Source organism: Meriones unguiculatus, chromosome 17, assembly GCF_030254825.1.
Source record: "Meriones unguiculatus strain TT.TT164.6M chromosome 17, Bangor_MerUng_6.1, whole genome shotgun sequence".
Classification (NCBI taxonomy): domain Eukaryota; kingdom Metazoa; phylum Chordata; class Mammalia; order Rodentia; family Muridae; genus Meriones; species Meriones unguiculatus.
Window position 1 is genome coordinate 26,084,173 of NC_083364.1, and position 14,932 is coordinate 26,099,104.

The 14,932-nt window shown below is 45.5% G+C and overlaps 1 pseudogene; it reads right to left on the minus strand.

Moving 5' to 3' along the window:
* Positions 1-2,167: 2,167 nt before the first annotated feature.
* LOC132648501 (large ribosomal subunit protein eL29-like) lies at positions 2,168-14,932 on the minus strand (annotated as a pseudogene).

Genomic DNA, 14,932 nt, shown 5'->3' on the forward strand with positions numbered 1-14,932 from the left:
GATGCTGGGAGCTGAGATGGCTCAGCACTCAAGAGCATTTACTTCTCTATCAGAGGACCAGAGTCCCGATCTCACACTGGGCGACTCACCACAACACTCACAAATGCCAAGGGATATGGGATACAGTGCCCCTGTGGTGGCTAATCTTGAATGCCTTGACACACCTGGGAAGAAGTAACCTTAGCCCTTAACCCACCACACACACACACACACACACACACACCAATACCAGGGCCAGAAAACAGGCCCAAGCTGTCAAGAAATCTATCACCTATGGAATTCTGGGAAGTAGCCCCTCACCCACCTACCATATCCTGGAACCCTGAGGTCACAAAAGCAGGCAATCTGACTTATCTCTCACCCTGAAATTTTGAACAACAGTTTATCCAGAAAAGCAGTTTTGGGGCCTGATCAAGCCAGGCCCTCCCCCTTTCCTAAAACTCTTGGCTACACAATCTTGAACTCCCCAAATACCAAGTCACAGAGTTTGGGGATACCAAACTCTCTGACCAACACAGGTTGCTCTCTCCATTTTGAGGTCAAACCGAGTCTATTCTTTCATTTTTCCTCTGCTGGCTGATTTTTTTTACAAACCTCGGTAGAATTTTTACTATCAGCTTGGCCTGTGGGCGTGTCTGCGGGCATTTTCTTGATTGCTAACTGTGACTGGTATGGTCCCTAGCAGGTGTATAAAAATGTAGCTGCTATCCACAGACCCACAGAAGTTAGGTGCAGAGTAAGGGACTGGGTTGTGGGGGTGTGGGGGAAAATAGAATAGTTATGGATGGATAGAGGGGTTGGGAGATGAGAGGCTGGGAAAGGAGGATGGAGTGAGGAGGGGGAGGGAAGAGGAGAATGAAGGAAGGAGAATCAGCTAAAATTAAGGACTATTTGAGGGGTGATGTGAAAACATAATATGGTAGAAGCTTCCCCAAATATATACCTATAGGCAGGTGATCTAAATGAAATTGCCAGATAATGGGGGAAACAGAGCCCCAGCTGGACATTTCTTGTTACCAAATGAAGCTTCCAGCACCAGGAATGGATTACATCTAATTAAGTTGTTGGCTAAAGGGGTCTCACACAAAACTCTGAACAACCCAGGCTGTTGCCACAGATTGGCAGCAAAACCCCTTGGCTGAAGACAACACCTACAGAAGAATCCAGTGACCATGGAGAAGTAAAGCTTGTGTCTACCTAGAGCCTTTACCCCTGCTGGTTAGTGTTCTTGGTACTAGAAGGTACTTGGCATGCTACCAAAGGAGAAACACAAACACCAACCCAGCGGCAAAGCCTTCAATCTACAATAGCGTCCTACCTGCGGGGTATGCTCGTGCGACAGTGGCACAAAGCTTATGGGAGTAACCCACCACCGTGTGACCTGGTGCTGCTTAAGTGACTGAGAACCTGGGACCAGATCGCCCAGGGACCTAGCGTAAAACCAAATACTACTGTTCCGCTAAAGAAACACAGCAATAAAATGACTCCTGATGACATTCTTCTATACCCACAGGTCAGTGTCTTCTTCAGGCATCACAAGAGAGGCTTCTTCCGGCAGCCGTTGGGAACAAATGCAGAGAGCCATGGTCAGACGATAGGCAGAGAGCGAGAGATCTCAGAACACTCAGCCCTAAATGGGATGTCTCCATCAAATGCCTCCCTTCGGGGCTCAGGGAACCCTTCAGAAGAGGAGGCAGAAAGAGGGTAAGAGCCAGAGGGCATGGAGGACACCAAGGAAATAAGACCTAGTAAACATAACAGGGCTGGTGCAGAAACGAACTCGCAGAGACGGTGGCAGCACCCGCAGGGCCTGCACGGGTCTGCGCTGATGCTGTCCCCACGCCGAGAGAAGTGGACAGGTGCACCCATCCCTACGCCAGAGGCTAGCTCAAACGGACAACCACTTGCAAATGAAAACTTAGAGAAGACAAACCACTCCTAAGGGCAGGCTGCCCAGCGGAAGATGGCCAATGGCAAAATGAGCTCCATGGTAACTTTGGGGGCTCCTTGCCTCATAATGTCACATCAGGGCTCACCACCACCACCAAAAAAAAAAACAAAAAAAAAAAAAAAACAACTGTATTTTGTTTTGTTTTATTTTTATTTTTGTTACCTTTTATCCTTCAGGTCCTTTGCATATGTATTATGGCTTTCAGTTTTGTGTTTTCATAGAATTTCTGAAGGTGCGAACAAATGTGTCTCTGTGTCTGTATTTGTTTCTTGTGTCTTTTCTGGGGCTCTTTTTCTTCTGTTTGTTTTGTCCTATTCTAATTTGTTTGTTTTTGTTTTATCATACATTATATTGTATTGTATTGTCTTATATCATATTATAGTATATTACATTGTATCACTATTCCTTGGGTGCTTATTGTTTTCCAAGGGAGACAGAATGTGGGTGGATCCAGATGGAAGGGGATGAAGAAAGAAACTTGGATGATTAGAAGGAGAGGAAACCATCATCAGAATATATTATACTAAAAAAAACATTTTTTAACAGATTTTGCCTTAGGTTTATTTGTAAAAACAGCATAGGACACTGGTCATCTGTAAATTGTGTATAGGTAGGTGTGTCACACCAGTCCGTCTGTCTTCATATTAGTAGAACCATTTCCTACAGGGCCTTCACAGGGGCCTGGGCACCTTTGGGAGCCTGAGCTGGGGCTGGAGCCTTGCCCTTAGCTGGAGCTGGCCTCTGCCTTGGTTTGAACCTTGGGCTTTGATTTGCAGAGCCTACGACCCTTAGCCATGTAGCTTCGAATCCGCTTCCCAAGCTTGGGGGGAGCGATGAAAGCCAGGCGGCTGAGTTTGCAGCTGAGTTTTGGCTTTGGCATCTTGGGCTTAACAGCTGCAGGCTTCACAAGGGCCTTGATGGCCTCTGCTCACGCACTCATTGCCTTTGCATTGTTTGCCTGCATCTTCTTCAGGCCTTTCTTGTTGTGCTTCTTGGCAAAGCGCATGTTCCTCAAGAATTTGGGGCCCACCCCCTTAAGAGATTCGTATCTTTGTGACTGGGGTTTCTTGATGCCGTTTCTGTGCCATTTGCGGGACTGGTTGTGTGTGGTGTGGTTCTTGGACTTGGCCATGTCTGCACAGTAACCCGAGGCTCCCGCAGTGCCTGAGGAGAAAAAAAAAAAAAAAAAACATTTTTAATAAGAGAAAAAACCCTTGGCGCTATGCTATGTTGGAGACCAAATATATAAGCAATACATGTGATAACCTGCAAAATTCCTCTCATGCCTTATGTTTGTCTCTGTCTAACAAATTGGTCTCATATTTTATTAGGCTAAACATCAAACTGTTTGGCATAGAGATTTTACTATCACCTAGAAACCTGTTGTAAGATCAATATTTTTAGAAAAACACAGGATAGTGATAAATAAAATATGTGCCTGAAAACATTAACATATGATGCACAGTTATGTTGTTATCAAATGCTTCATATGGTAACTTATTGGAAATGTAGTAAAATCAATTGTGCATATGAACAGGTTCTAAATGGAAATAAAAATCTTAATTCTTAAAAAGAAAAAAGAAAGAAATAGCTGAATCTGAGCCTGGAACAAGCCAGCAAACAGCATTCTCCCACTGGTTTCTGCTTCTGCCTTGAGTGTTTATCGCAGTATCAGAGGAAAAGAAATTAAAGCAGCGTCCTGGGCTCCACGTGCACCCCCCCACACACACACATGCACACACGTTAACTGAAATAAATATTTCTTAAGAGATATGACACTGCTATTTCAAAACCAGTGGGAGAGGAGTTACAGCCATGGAGAGCCAGAGCTTCTCCAGAGCCCCTCTCTTTTTCCCTTCCCCAAAGTATCAGAAACGAGGAGTCCTGAGTGAGGGTTGGATACCATGTCTAAGAGGCAGCATTGGGCTTCTTACATGTTTTTCTGGAACATGAACCCTGGTCCTGCCCAGCAGCCAAGGGACAGGGACAACACTGGCTCTCTTGTTTTGCTTCCTCCCCACCGACATCCCCAAGCTCATCTGCTCAGAGCTGGGCTCCTTCACCTGAGTGAAATCAGGGCTGGGCCAAAGGCCTGTTCCCCCTCACTGACAGCTTCTCCCTGGGAGCGGCTGCTGGGTGACTGCCATCCCGCCCCCTCCCTCCTTGTGGGAGCTCAGGCTCTGGGCCAGCTGTTGTGTTATTCAGGAAGGACAGGCTGCTGCTCCCTGCCCTCCCCCACCTCACAAGGGCATCAAAACGTGCGTGCTCCTGTCTGGAAGCTCAAAGTGGAAAGAGCTTTGATGGGATTTGAAAGAGAGTGCCGTGTGGGTGGAGAGGACTGGTTGAGCCCATGGCCTTCTTAACGCTAAGGAAAGCGGAGATACAGAAAGGCGATGGGGTTGTTTGCCCAAGATCATAAAAACCCCTTCCATGAGCTGCTCCTGGTGGAGAAGGAAATAGAATCTGTTTTCAGACTCTAAGGCCACACTGTGCTAGCCTAAAGGCGACCACAGGATCTAGCTTACCTTCACCCATATTTCACATCCCTTTCTGTCCTTCACAGCCCTCTACCCACAGTTGCTTATTAGGGTAGATTCTTTTTTTTTTTTTTTTTTTTTTTACGTTTGTTTGTTTTGATAGTTTTACTATGAAGCCCGGAATGGCCTCTTGCCTGGGCCTCAGGAGTGCAGGGGATTACAGCGATGCCTCGCCCTGTCCAGGTATTAAAGGAAAGGCCACAGTGGTGCCTGCCTCAGCTGCCTTCCCCTCCTGTCCACAAGGCTTCGACCACAGCAAACACAATAAAAAACCGAGGGTTATGAAACACCTTTGTTTCTGTGATGGCACTCCAGGCTCCCTGCCCCAAAGTAGGGCCCGGTAGCAGAAAAGCAAATGAAGTCCTTCGTAACGTCTCCACTCTCTGATCAAACATCAAAAAAAATGGAAGTCTACGAGTAAGAGATTTGTCCTGTCAGGATGGTAGTAGCCTTGGCTTGTCTGCCACCTAAACACATAGGGAAACTGGACGTCTGAGTTTGCTTTCTGTCCATGTGAGGAAAGACCACGACCAAAAGCAATTTGGAGAGAAGAGGATTTCTTTCAGCTTACAACTTATAGGCCATCCTGAAGGGAAGTCAAGGCAGAGACTCGAAGCAGGAGCACAGGGACAGGAAACAAAGCAGAGGCCACGGAGAAGTATTTCTTGCCCCACCCCCCAATCCCCGGCCTTCTCATCCTGCTTTCTTATACACCTGCCCTGGGTGGCACCACTAACAGTGCTGGGCCCTTTTTTTGTTAATCAGTCAAAAACTTGTTCCCACAAAAGTCTTCCAAAGAGATCAGGATTGATGACATATGAACTCACAGAGACTGTGGCAGCGTGCACAGGGCCAAGCCAGACAGGGTCCCGGCCCTTGGAGGGAAAGCAGACACTGGCTCTCATCCCTGACCAAGGGATCTACAACCGACACCCACGAGTAAGGAAAAGGGCTGTTTTCTCCAACGGAGTCACACTAACCGCACACGCAGAGGCAGGCTCTTTGCTCAGCGGTAGTTGACCAACACAAAAGCCAACTCAGTGTTTTGTTGTTGTTTTGTAGACTTTTGTCTCATATCACTTTGTTTGAGCTTTTTTTCATTTTGGTTTTTGAAAGTTCTATTTTTGTATGTATGCGTGTATGTATTTTTGTGTGAACGTTTCTTGTGTTTCTTTTACTATTATCCTGCTTTACTTGTTTTTTGTCGGTGGGGTGGGGAAACGGTGTGGAGTTGGATGGGTGGGGAGGTGAGGAGGAGGTGGGAAGAGCTGGGGGAGGCGAACCACAACCAGAACATAGTGCCTGAAAAAAAAACTTTTTTCAATAAAAAATAAAAATAGCAAGAATAAAAAAATAAAATAAAATGCCTCCACAGACTTGCCTACAGGCCGATCTGATGGAGGCATTTCCTCAGTTGACCCTCTTCCCAGAGGACCCTAGATTGTGTTAAGTTGTAAAAACAAAACAAAGGAAAACAAAACAAACAAACAAACAACCCCTGCCAGTACACTAGAAGAGAGAAGAGATAGGCTGGGGCCTGGTCTACCAAGAATGACAGAGGAATCAGAAGAAAGGGGCAGACAGATTCACAGCCCGTAGGAAATGCCGTCTGTGCTAGACACCTACTGCTAACAAATCACTCCGGGCTTAACAGCAGACACCACAAAGCAGCTGTTTCTGTGCATTAGCAATTCCAGCAGGCCGTAGATGAGCTGGCTTTTCTCTGCTCTGGATTATCTGGGGTTTCCGCAGGAAGGCTGGCCAGGATCGAGTGAAGGGACACCTGTCCAGGGGTTGCTGCTGGCCAGCAAGCAGATGCGACCTCTCCACGTGGCTTTTTCAAAATGCAGCAAATGTCCTGGGAAACAGACGAGCAGAAGTCGCATCAACGTTGCTGGCTAGCCCCAAGGGTCGTGGAGCATGACTTGTAATTTCCATGAGTATTCTTTTAAGTGTATTTTTCTTAAACTCGTATCACGTGTTAAGCTCAAGTAAAATCTAAGTCGTTTTATTAATTATAGGTTAGCGGGGATTCACTTGGAATTGAACAGGGGGTGAGAGGTAGAATTGGGAGGCTGGTGAGAATCGGGGGGGGGGGGGGTGAGGGGAAAGACAGAGGAAGCTGTAATTGCCCGGAACTTCGTCTGTGTCACGGCTGATTGGCAGAGGTCATTCTTGAAAGCAGAGTCCCAGGCTTTCCAGCTTTGAAACCAAATAGCAGGAGCTTGGAAGTCAGAGGCCTTCCCTCCCTCCTCTGGGAGACCTCCACTCTGAAGTTCCCTCCCATGCCTCTCACCAGGCGCGCTTAGACGGGAGTGCAAACACACAGCATGTGTTCTGTCGCCTGCCAGCCGCTCACTCTGTGCCAAGTGCTACGTTAGCTGCTCACACTGCCTCACAGTTGTGACAGAAGCCATCTCTGGTGATCATCCCGCTTTTACACACGAGGAAGCTGCGGTGTGGAAACATAGGAACTTGTCCACGAAGCACGACTGGACTGGCCTGAAGCTCAAGCTCGCAGCCAACCCGTCCATCTTAGGCATTTTTTCTGACCCTGTGCCCCGGAGGAGGAAAGCTCATCCGGCTCAGGGTTTCACTTCGCTGTCTCTTGGTCCTGTTGCTTTGGGCCGTGGCAGAGAGAACGTCATGACAGAAGCAATGACCCAGAAGGCCGGCATACTTTATGGCAGCCAGAAAGCAAGAGACATAGGAAAAGGCCCGTTTCCAGTGTGCCTTCAAGGGCACACCCATAATGCCCTCATTTCCTTTCATCAGACCTCACCTCCGAAATGCCCCCACCCCTTCCCAACAGTGCCACAGGGCCTTCCAGGGTCACTCAAGATTCAGTCTGTGTCGTAGGCTCCCTGTGGGTTCATGCGCTCACCCCCACCTCGTAAGATGGCGAAACAGTTGCAAGCCAGAGAAAAAGAAGACCGTTCAGAATGCCTCTGTGAATTACAAATAATAAATAATGTCAAGGAATTAAAGTCAGCCAAAATATTTACTGGCGGTTAATAAGTGAAGACTAGAAAAAAAAAGTCAGAGTGTACATAAAAGAAATGAAGATTAAAACTAGATTAGAGCATTGAAAAAGAAAAAAGTTTATCTTTCAAAATAAGACTGATTCTGCAACCAAAGCAAGAAGAAAATATATAAATTAATAAGACCGTATATAAAAACAACACGCAAGTTAGATTTGGCATCCTATAGGCTGTAGTTATGATATAGGTGCAAATAAAGCTGATGGCCAAATGGCTGCTTGTAAAACAGGAACCACTATGACAGACTGAGTAACTGGGATCAAGTGACCCTCATCCTCCCCTCCAAAAAGTCTGCTTTTTTTGCAGGTTTGAAAATTTTCTCAAGCTTAAATTAAAGGGAAAAAAAATCTGTCATGTGAGCTTGATATATTCCGCAAAGACAAAATGTTCAAATATTGCCAAATTACAAAGTTTTTTTAAACCCTTCTTTTGATTTGAACTGCCTTCAAGGGCACTTTGTCTTCAGTGTCTCAAAGAGGAAGTCAAGGCAGCATGACACAGCTGGGTTCCCCGTCTCACATCAGAGAGTGTGCTTTGAAAGCTGTACATCCCGGAATTCACTCTATAGATCAGGCTGTCTCAAACGCAGAGATCTGCCTGCCTCTGCCTCCCGAGTGCTGGGATTAAAGGGGCAGGTCACCACCACCCAGATACTTTATTTTTAATAAAACACATAACGATTTTCTTTTTCAATTTAGTGCCTGTTCTTCTCAAACTTATGTTAATTATTTAAAATATTAAAAACATTAAGCTTAAGCATTAAAAATAAAAGTATTTCTTTTGCAGAGGGCATGATTACAGACTATTACTGTTAAATATCTCTAACAGTAGTGGGTTTAGATGCAGGCTTTGGGCTGGAGTGCAGCTCAATGATAGAGCCTAGCATATACAAGACTGTGAATTTGATCCCCTAGTACTGAAGAAAAGAAGAAGACAGACTTTCCGAATTTTTCAGGAGTTTTGTATGCATTATAATTTGTGTTATTAACTGCATACATCACTTTGTGTAACTATATATCACATCATATGCCATAAAGATGGATTTTTTACTGTTGGCATTCCAACAAGAACAGATCGACACAGAGTTAATGTCTGATAAATGCCATTCTAAGAAATTACGTGGAGATTGGTTGAGTGCTGTATCTGATCAGAAAAATGAACATCATTATACTGCAGGATAAGTTGACAAAGGAAATTTCAAATTATTTGTAAGTTAATTTCTCATTTGCACTGTTTCAGCTGCAACTCACATGATATAAAAACAAAAACAAAATAAATTGTCAGAGCTGTTCACTGAAAAGACACAATAATTGGGTACTGGAGAGATGGCTCAGAGGATAAGAGCACTGATTGCTCTTCCCAAAGGTCCTGAGTTCAATTCCCAGCAACCACATGGTGGCTCGCAACCATCTAAACATGAAATCTGGTTCCCTCTTCTGGCGTGCAGGTGTACATGCTAACACACATTGCATAAGTAATAAATAAATAAATCTTTAAAAAAAAAAAGACACAATAATTACTGGCTGTGTGGTAGCTTTTCCTAGGGAGACAGCATGAATGTCTATTCACCCCCGGGAGATCACTAACAGACGCAAGTAAATCCCGAGAGTTCCAACTTGGAAAATTTGTTTTACTGGGCTTATTTGCAGAGCATGAGGAAGGGGAGATTACTTTCAAGAGCATAGGTGTTTTAGTTTGCTTTCTGTGGCTATGATAAACACCACAACCAAAAGCAGCGTCCTGATCTCAGCCATGGGGAGAAGTCCCGGCAGCAGCAGAGGCAGGAAGTATGGGTGAAAGCTGCCTACTGGCTTGCTTCTCCCACGAGGCGAATCCAGAGAATCAGGTGCATTTATCTTGATGAATTCTTTAGATACTTTACACCATGGGCTTTCGGCACACTCCACGCTCCCGGGGCCGTCTTTAGTAAAAGCAGGATTCAAGAAGCTGAGGAACCAGCTCCAGACACCGCCAACCCCATTGTAATGAGCAAGCTTCCCCTCCTAATGGCTGCACCACTGCCCGTGTCTCTCCAGCACAGCCGACTCTATGGAGAGGGCACCATGGAGTCCTTTCATTTACCTCCTCCCGCCCCACCTCTCTTCAAGGTACTGGGGGTTGAACCCTGGGCCTCATACATACTGAGCCACGATCTCAGCTTTTCTGTGTGCTCTTTCATGTCCTGATTGTGTGTGGCTGGGGAGAGTGGGAAGGACTGAAGGCCGGACTGCCAGCTGCGGATCCTGATGCTGCTGCTTCTCCTAGAGACGGTCAGTTGTTGTTCCGTTGCAGTCACCACGTATCTGGAAGCACCGCAGCTAGCTGCCAGTTAACGTGCTGTGGTAGCTTCTACGCCAAGATGGCAACAGTATGCACACTTACACCTGGAGGGTAAAAGGCCAGAGTACAAGACAAACTCACTTTTGAATGGTTTTTATTACTGCATTTTGAAATATATTAATTTCAAAAATGTCAGTTGTGGATCAACGGAGTGTTGTTATAAACAGAACAAAATTGCTGAGTCATGGCCAAATAGCATTTTAACAGATTGCTTAATCTCTAAGAGCATATCATAAGTAGTAGGAATGAGGACATGAGTCTACACTAAATGCTATTAAGACAGCTAGATGCTGGCATGAAGAAATAGTCACGTCCATGATAACCACACATGCCACATTAAGTCAGATTGTCTTCAGCAAGTGTCTTAAGAGCCTTGAGTCTTCTTGGTAAAGTGGGGCTCATCATGCCTGTCCTGAGGGTAGTTCGAGTGAAAACATACATTACATGATGTATGCACAGCACTTAGCACAAGCCCAGAAACGTAGAGAACAGCGACTGCTGTGAGTCAGTGTGTGACATATGAACTAGCGAAAACCAAGCTGGCTAACTGAGCGAGACACACAGACTGGAAAGCGTTTCCGTCCGAGGGACAGAGAGCAAACGGGTTTCTGAGCATAGAAGCTTGAAGGACATTGTCCTAGACCCTGAGAACAGGCTGTGCCTTCCATTATGACCTTCTGTATCTCTAAAACAGTGGCAGTGGCCCAATCACCTGTCATCAAGTGTGTGTGTCAAGAGCTGTCAGACAAAGAAGCCCGACTGTATCTGGGGCTTCAGCGTGGCCTGGTCTCCACGGTTGACACAGTCCACGCAACTATACCTGTCCTCTTGCTCACCCATCTGGGTCTGCTGTCCATCCATCCACCCAGCCTTGGGCCTGGACCAGATCCTGTCCTTTCATCTCTTTGTTTGGGTCCCACCTACAGCTTCACCCACAAACCTGTCACCCAAAGTCACCTGGCCCGCAGCACAGCTTCTTCCTGCAGCACAAAGTAAAAGAAAGATGACTGCCATGGGCAGACAGGATGGGGTGGGGGAGGGGGAAGACAGCCTAGGGGGATGGGAGAAGAGCAGGGATGGGGTTGGGAGGCTCAGAGAACAGCCTTGAGGAAAATTTCATAAAAAAATGGAAAAATATCTGACTTCTATGTTTTTAGGGGTTGGTGAGAGGTTCCACAGTAGATTTTTAGTCTAGGATAGTACTGGACAAGGAATGTGGATGAGCCAGATCTGGTAGAATCCTAAAGGGGGATATAAAACTATGGCTCAGCATGGTTTCTTAACTCCATCATGGAGGCACTGTAGGGAACATGGCCTGACTTTCTTCAGGCTGAGAGATTTGGTCAGCTCGGGGGGACCAGCTCTTACGGAGGCAGGCTCATGATCTAACAGAACGTGCAAAAACATTCAAAACAGAGCAAAGCAATCTGAAGACAAAATATCATATGGAGGGTTAGACATCTATCACTGAGCTCCTAAAATGGGTGGCTTTGGAATGAATAAGGCTATTCCAGTGAGGCGATGGACAGAACTTCAGGACAACCTGGAATTTTGCTCTCCATAGCCAAAAACCCTTTCAGGTGTATTCCAGGAAGGATAGAGTATGGCTTTATAAGCCAGAGTGCAGTGAAACAGATCAAAGTGTTCCTGTGTTCACTGGCTAGATCCGTCAGAGCCCAGTGGTCTCTTCCCTCAGCCTGGGCTCTAGGGAAGCTCCCTGTGGGCCTGATGAATGTGGCTTCTCCCTGGTTACTTACCTGCTGAGCCATCTCCCTCTACTCACAGAGGGATGAAACCCTCTTCATCTTGGTTCATCCATCAGCCCCTGCGGCTGCCTTCAACCACCCAGAGCTCTCCTGTTCTCTCCACCTCCAATTCATCTAACAGATGCCCACTGCGTCTTTCTTTTTCTCTTCCCTTTTTCTTTACTCGTTCCCTACCCCAGCAGCTTGCTGTATTCATCTAAAACTTCATAGCTGTTTTTGTATCCAAAGCCAAACATATCACAAAATCTCTGGAGGTGAACATCTTTTCAACACTCCCCAGGTTGGTTTTCCTGTGTAGCCAGAGTCTATAGGAACCCACTTAGAATAGTGCTCAGAGCCTAGCTAAGAGACTCTCTCAACTCTAGGTTGCAGGGAAAACGAGGAAGGTGTTGACCTGCCCCAGCTCAGAGGCTGAGGGTCAGCATGGGGGAGTTTACATATCATCACCTCTACCCCAGGCTATGAACCCAACATGCAACGTTCTCACGTGACCTCTTCCAGGGAGCACAGTCCTTAGAACTTGGCCCCGAAGGGCACCTCAGCAGGTGCAATGCATTGGCCCCTAGACTTCCACTTACCCTTCATTCCACTTCATCTGTCATTGACAATCCCTCCCCTCTGGTTGATCCTTCCTTTAGACGAAAAGGGGAAACAAGAGTCACTTAAAAACTGTATTGAATAAAAAAGAAAGGATAAAGAAAAGAAAACACTGATTCCCTCCTTGGTCCACAAGATATTTAAAAGTCTCATATATATAAGTCTCATATATATATATATATATGTATACACACACACACACACACACATATATATATATGTTATTAGAGTGGCTCATGGGGGCTGTGTCCTCAATAGTCCAATGATGGTCATCTCAAGATGGAAATGGCAAGAATCCAACACCAGGCTGGATGTCTCAGCTGGTCTTCAGCTCCTGTTGGAATCCTGAAGGACTAGGCTCTGACACCAGTAAATGAATGCCCCAGCAGCAGGACAGATGAACCTGCCAGCAAGCATGGCAGGCAGAAAGAAAAATCTTCCTTCTTCCATGTCCTTTTTTATAGGCTGCCACCAGAAGGCGTGGCCCAGGTTTAGGGTGAGTCCTCCATTTTCAAATAATCCACCCAGAAAAAGTCCCTTGGAAGCAAGTGAAATACTTGGGTTTTAGTTGATTCTAGATAAGGTCAAGTTGACAACCAGGATTAGCCATCACAACTTACATAACATTCCAGAGGAATAACCCAAAAGAATAATTATAAGTATGTTCAAAATGTTGAAAGAGAGCATCAATAAACTACTGAGTAAATTTTAACAGGACAGAAATAAACTCCTGAACGACCTTCAAGAGTTCATAAACATATAAATGGCTGAAATAAGAAAGTCAATTCAGGATACAAAAATAGAATTCAATAAAAACACAGAAATACTGAAGAAAAACAAACTGAGATGATACTAGAAGTAAAAATTCCAATAAATCAAATAAAAGAGATAGTAGGAAGCCTCACCAAGAAAATGGATCACATGGAGGACAGAATATTATTGTTAAAGACAAGCTAGAAAAATTAAATCACTCGGTTAAAAAACATGCTTGAATTTTTTTTATTAAAGTATGAACAGAATATGTGAGATCTTGGGGATGTCATAAAAGTCAAAAATCTGTGAATTATGGTTACACACCTGGCATCGTAGTTAAGAGCAAGACTCCGTATTGCATTGCCTGAGAGAGAATCTTGGGTTTGCACCCTGTGCTTCAGTTTCATCATCAGTGAAATGGAGTCACTAGTGCTTAGGTACAGGTTTTATGAGAACTGAATGAGTCAGTACACACATATTATTTGGAATAATGCCCTGAAATACTAAGTGCTGTGTGGACTTGTCCTATGACAAAAATCAGTCCTTATGGATGTGTTCAATTATGTCAATTGTGCTCTTCTCTCTCCCCATTTCTTGTCTCTTTCCTTGTCTATCTGTAAAAGTGTGCAATTTTTAAAGTTTGGCAGTTACTTTTCCAACCATTCCACCAATTCACCAACATTATTACTCCAATCACCCCTTCTTCAGTCTCCATCCTTGCCCAGGCCAGGTTTAGTCTTAGAAACTGAGCTGACCTTACCAGGTGGTGTCTCTTCGCACAGGTGAAAGGCACACTAGCATGAGGTTATTGCTCCTTGTGTAGCCCTCTGCTCTGGCTGATGTGCTACACAGAGGTTCTGCACAACTGGCCTACGACGGGGCCAAAGCAAGTCTCCGGTCACAGCATCTGCCCGTAGCCTCTGTGGATAAAGAAAAGGCCCTCTGTGCTGTGGCAGCGTCGCCTGTCAGCTGCTCGACAAACAGCTGTTGGTGCCCTGCTCAGAGTTCTGGCCACCAGTGTCCAGGCAAAGCACTGAATAGTGGAGACATCAGCTGGAGACAAAGGGAGAAGGGGTGGGGTGGGCTCTCATGCTGCCCATTTTCCTTCCTCGGGTGCTGTGTGACAGCCTTACCATGTCACCCCCAGCAGCCACTGTGCAGCCAAGATCAGACAGACGTCCACTCTTCTGCTTCTGTAACATTCCATCCTTCCCCTTCAGGGACCGTCGGGAAAGGCCGACCACCACCCCAGTTCTGCTCTCTCAGCTCTTTGACGCCTCCTCCTCATTCTCTCAGATGCTCTATAATGCATGCAAATAGATGTAAGCAGGTGATTATGGAAACGATGCCTCCCCAATTAAGGTAAGGACACCGGAGCTTAATCTAGAAAATGAAAGGCAATGGCCTTTTCTCAATAGGGTCCTACTAATACCCAAACAAAGCAGGAATTCATTGAGCCATCAAGTTTCCATGAAAGCCTCAATTGTGTTCTCGAGTTACAAATTTTTATCTCCTATATCTACCACATTTTCCTTTTAAAAGTAGTGGCTCTTAAGGAAAGATCAGGTGGAGACATGACTCAGCAGCCAAGAGCACTGGCCGCTCTCCCAAAGGTTTAATTCCCAGCACCCACATGGCAGCTCACAACTGTCTGTAATTCCAGTTCCAGGGGACCCGACACCCTCACTCACACATACAAGCAGGCAGGATACCAGTGTATATAAAATAAGAAAAACAAATAAATCAGTGGAAAAAAAATCTCAAACCTTTAAGAAACAGAAACAAAGATCAGGTGAACTACTGGCCGTATTTTATCAGGGATGGAATTGTTACATTGATCTAGTGTGGACATCATACACCGGAAACAAGCCTGAGTCGATTGGCTAATAGAAAAACCACCTCTGTAGAAAGAACCAGAAATGCCAGTGTTAATACTCTGTAAATTCT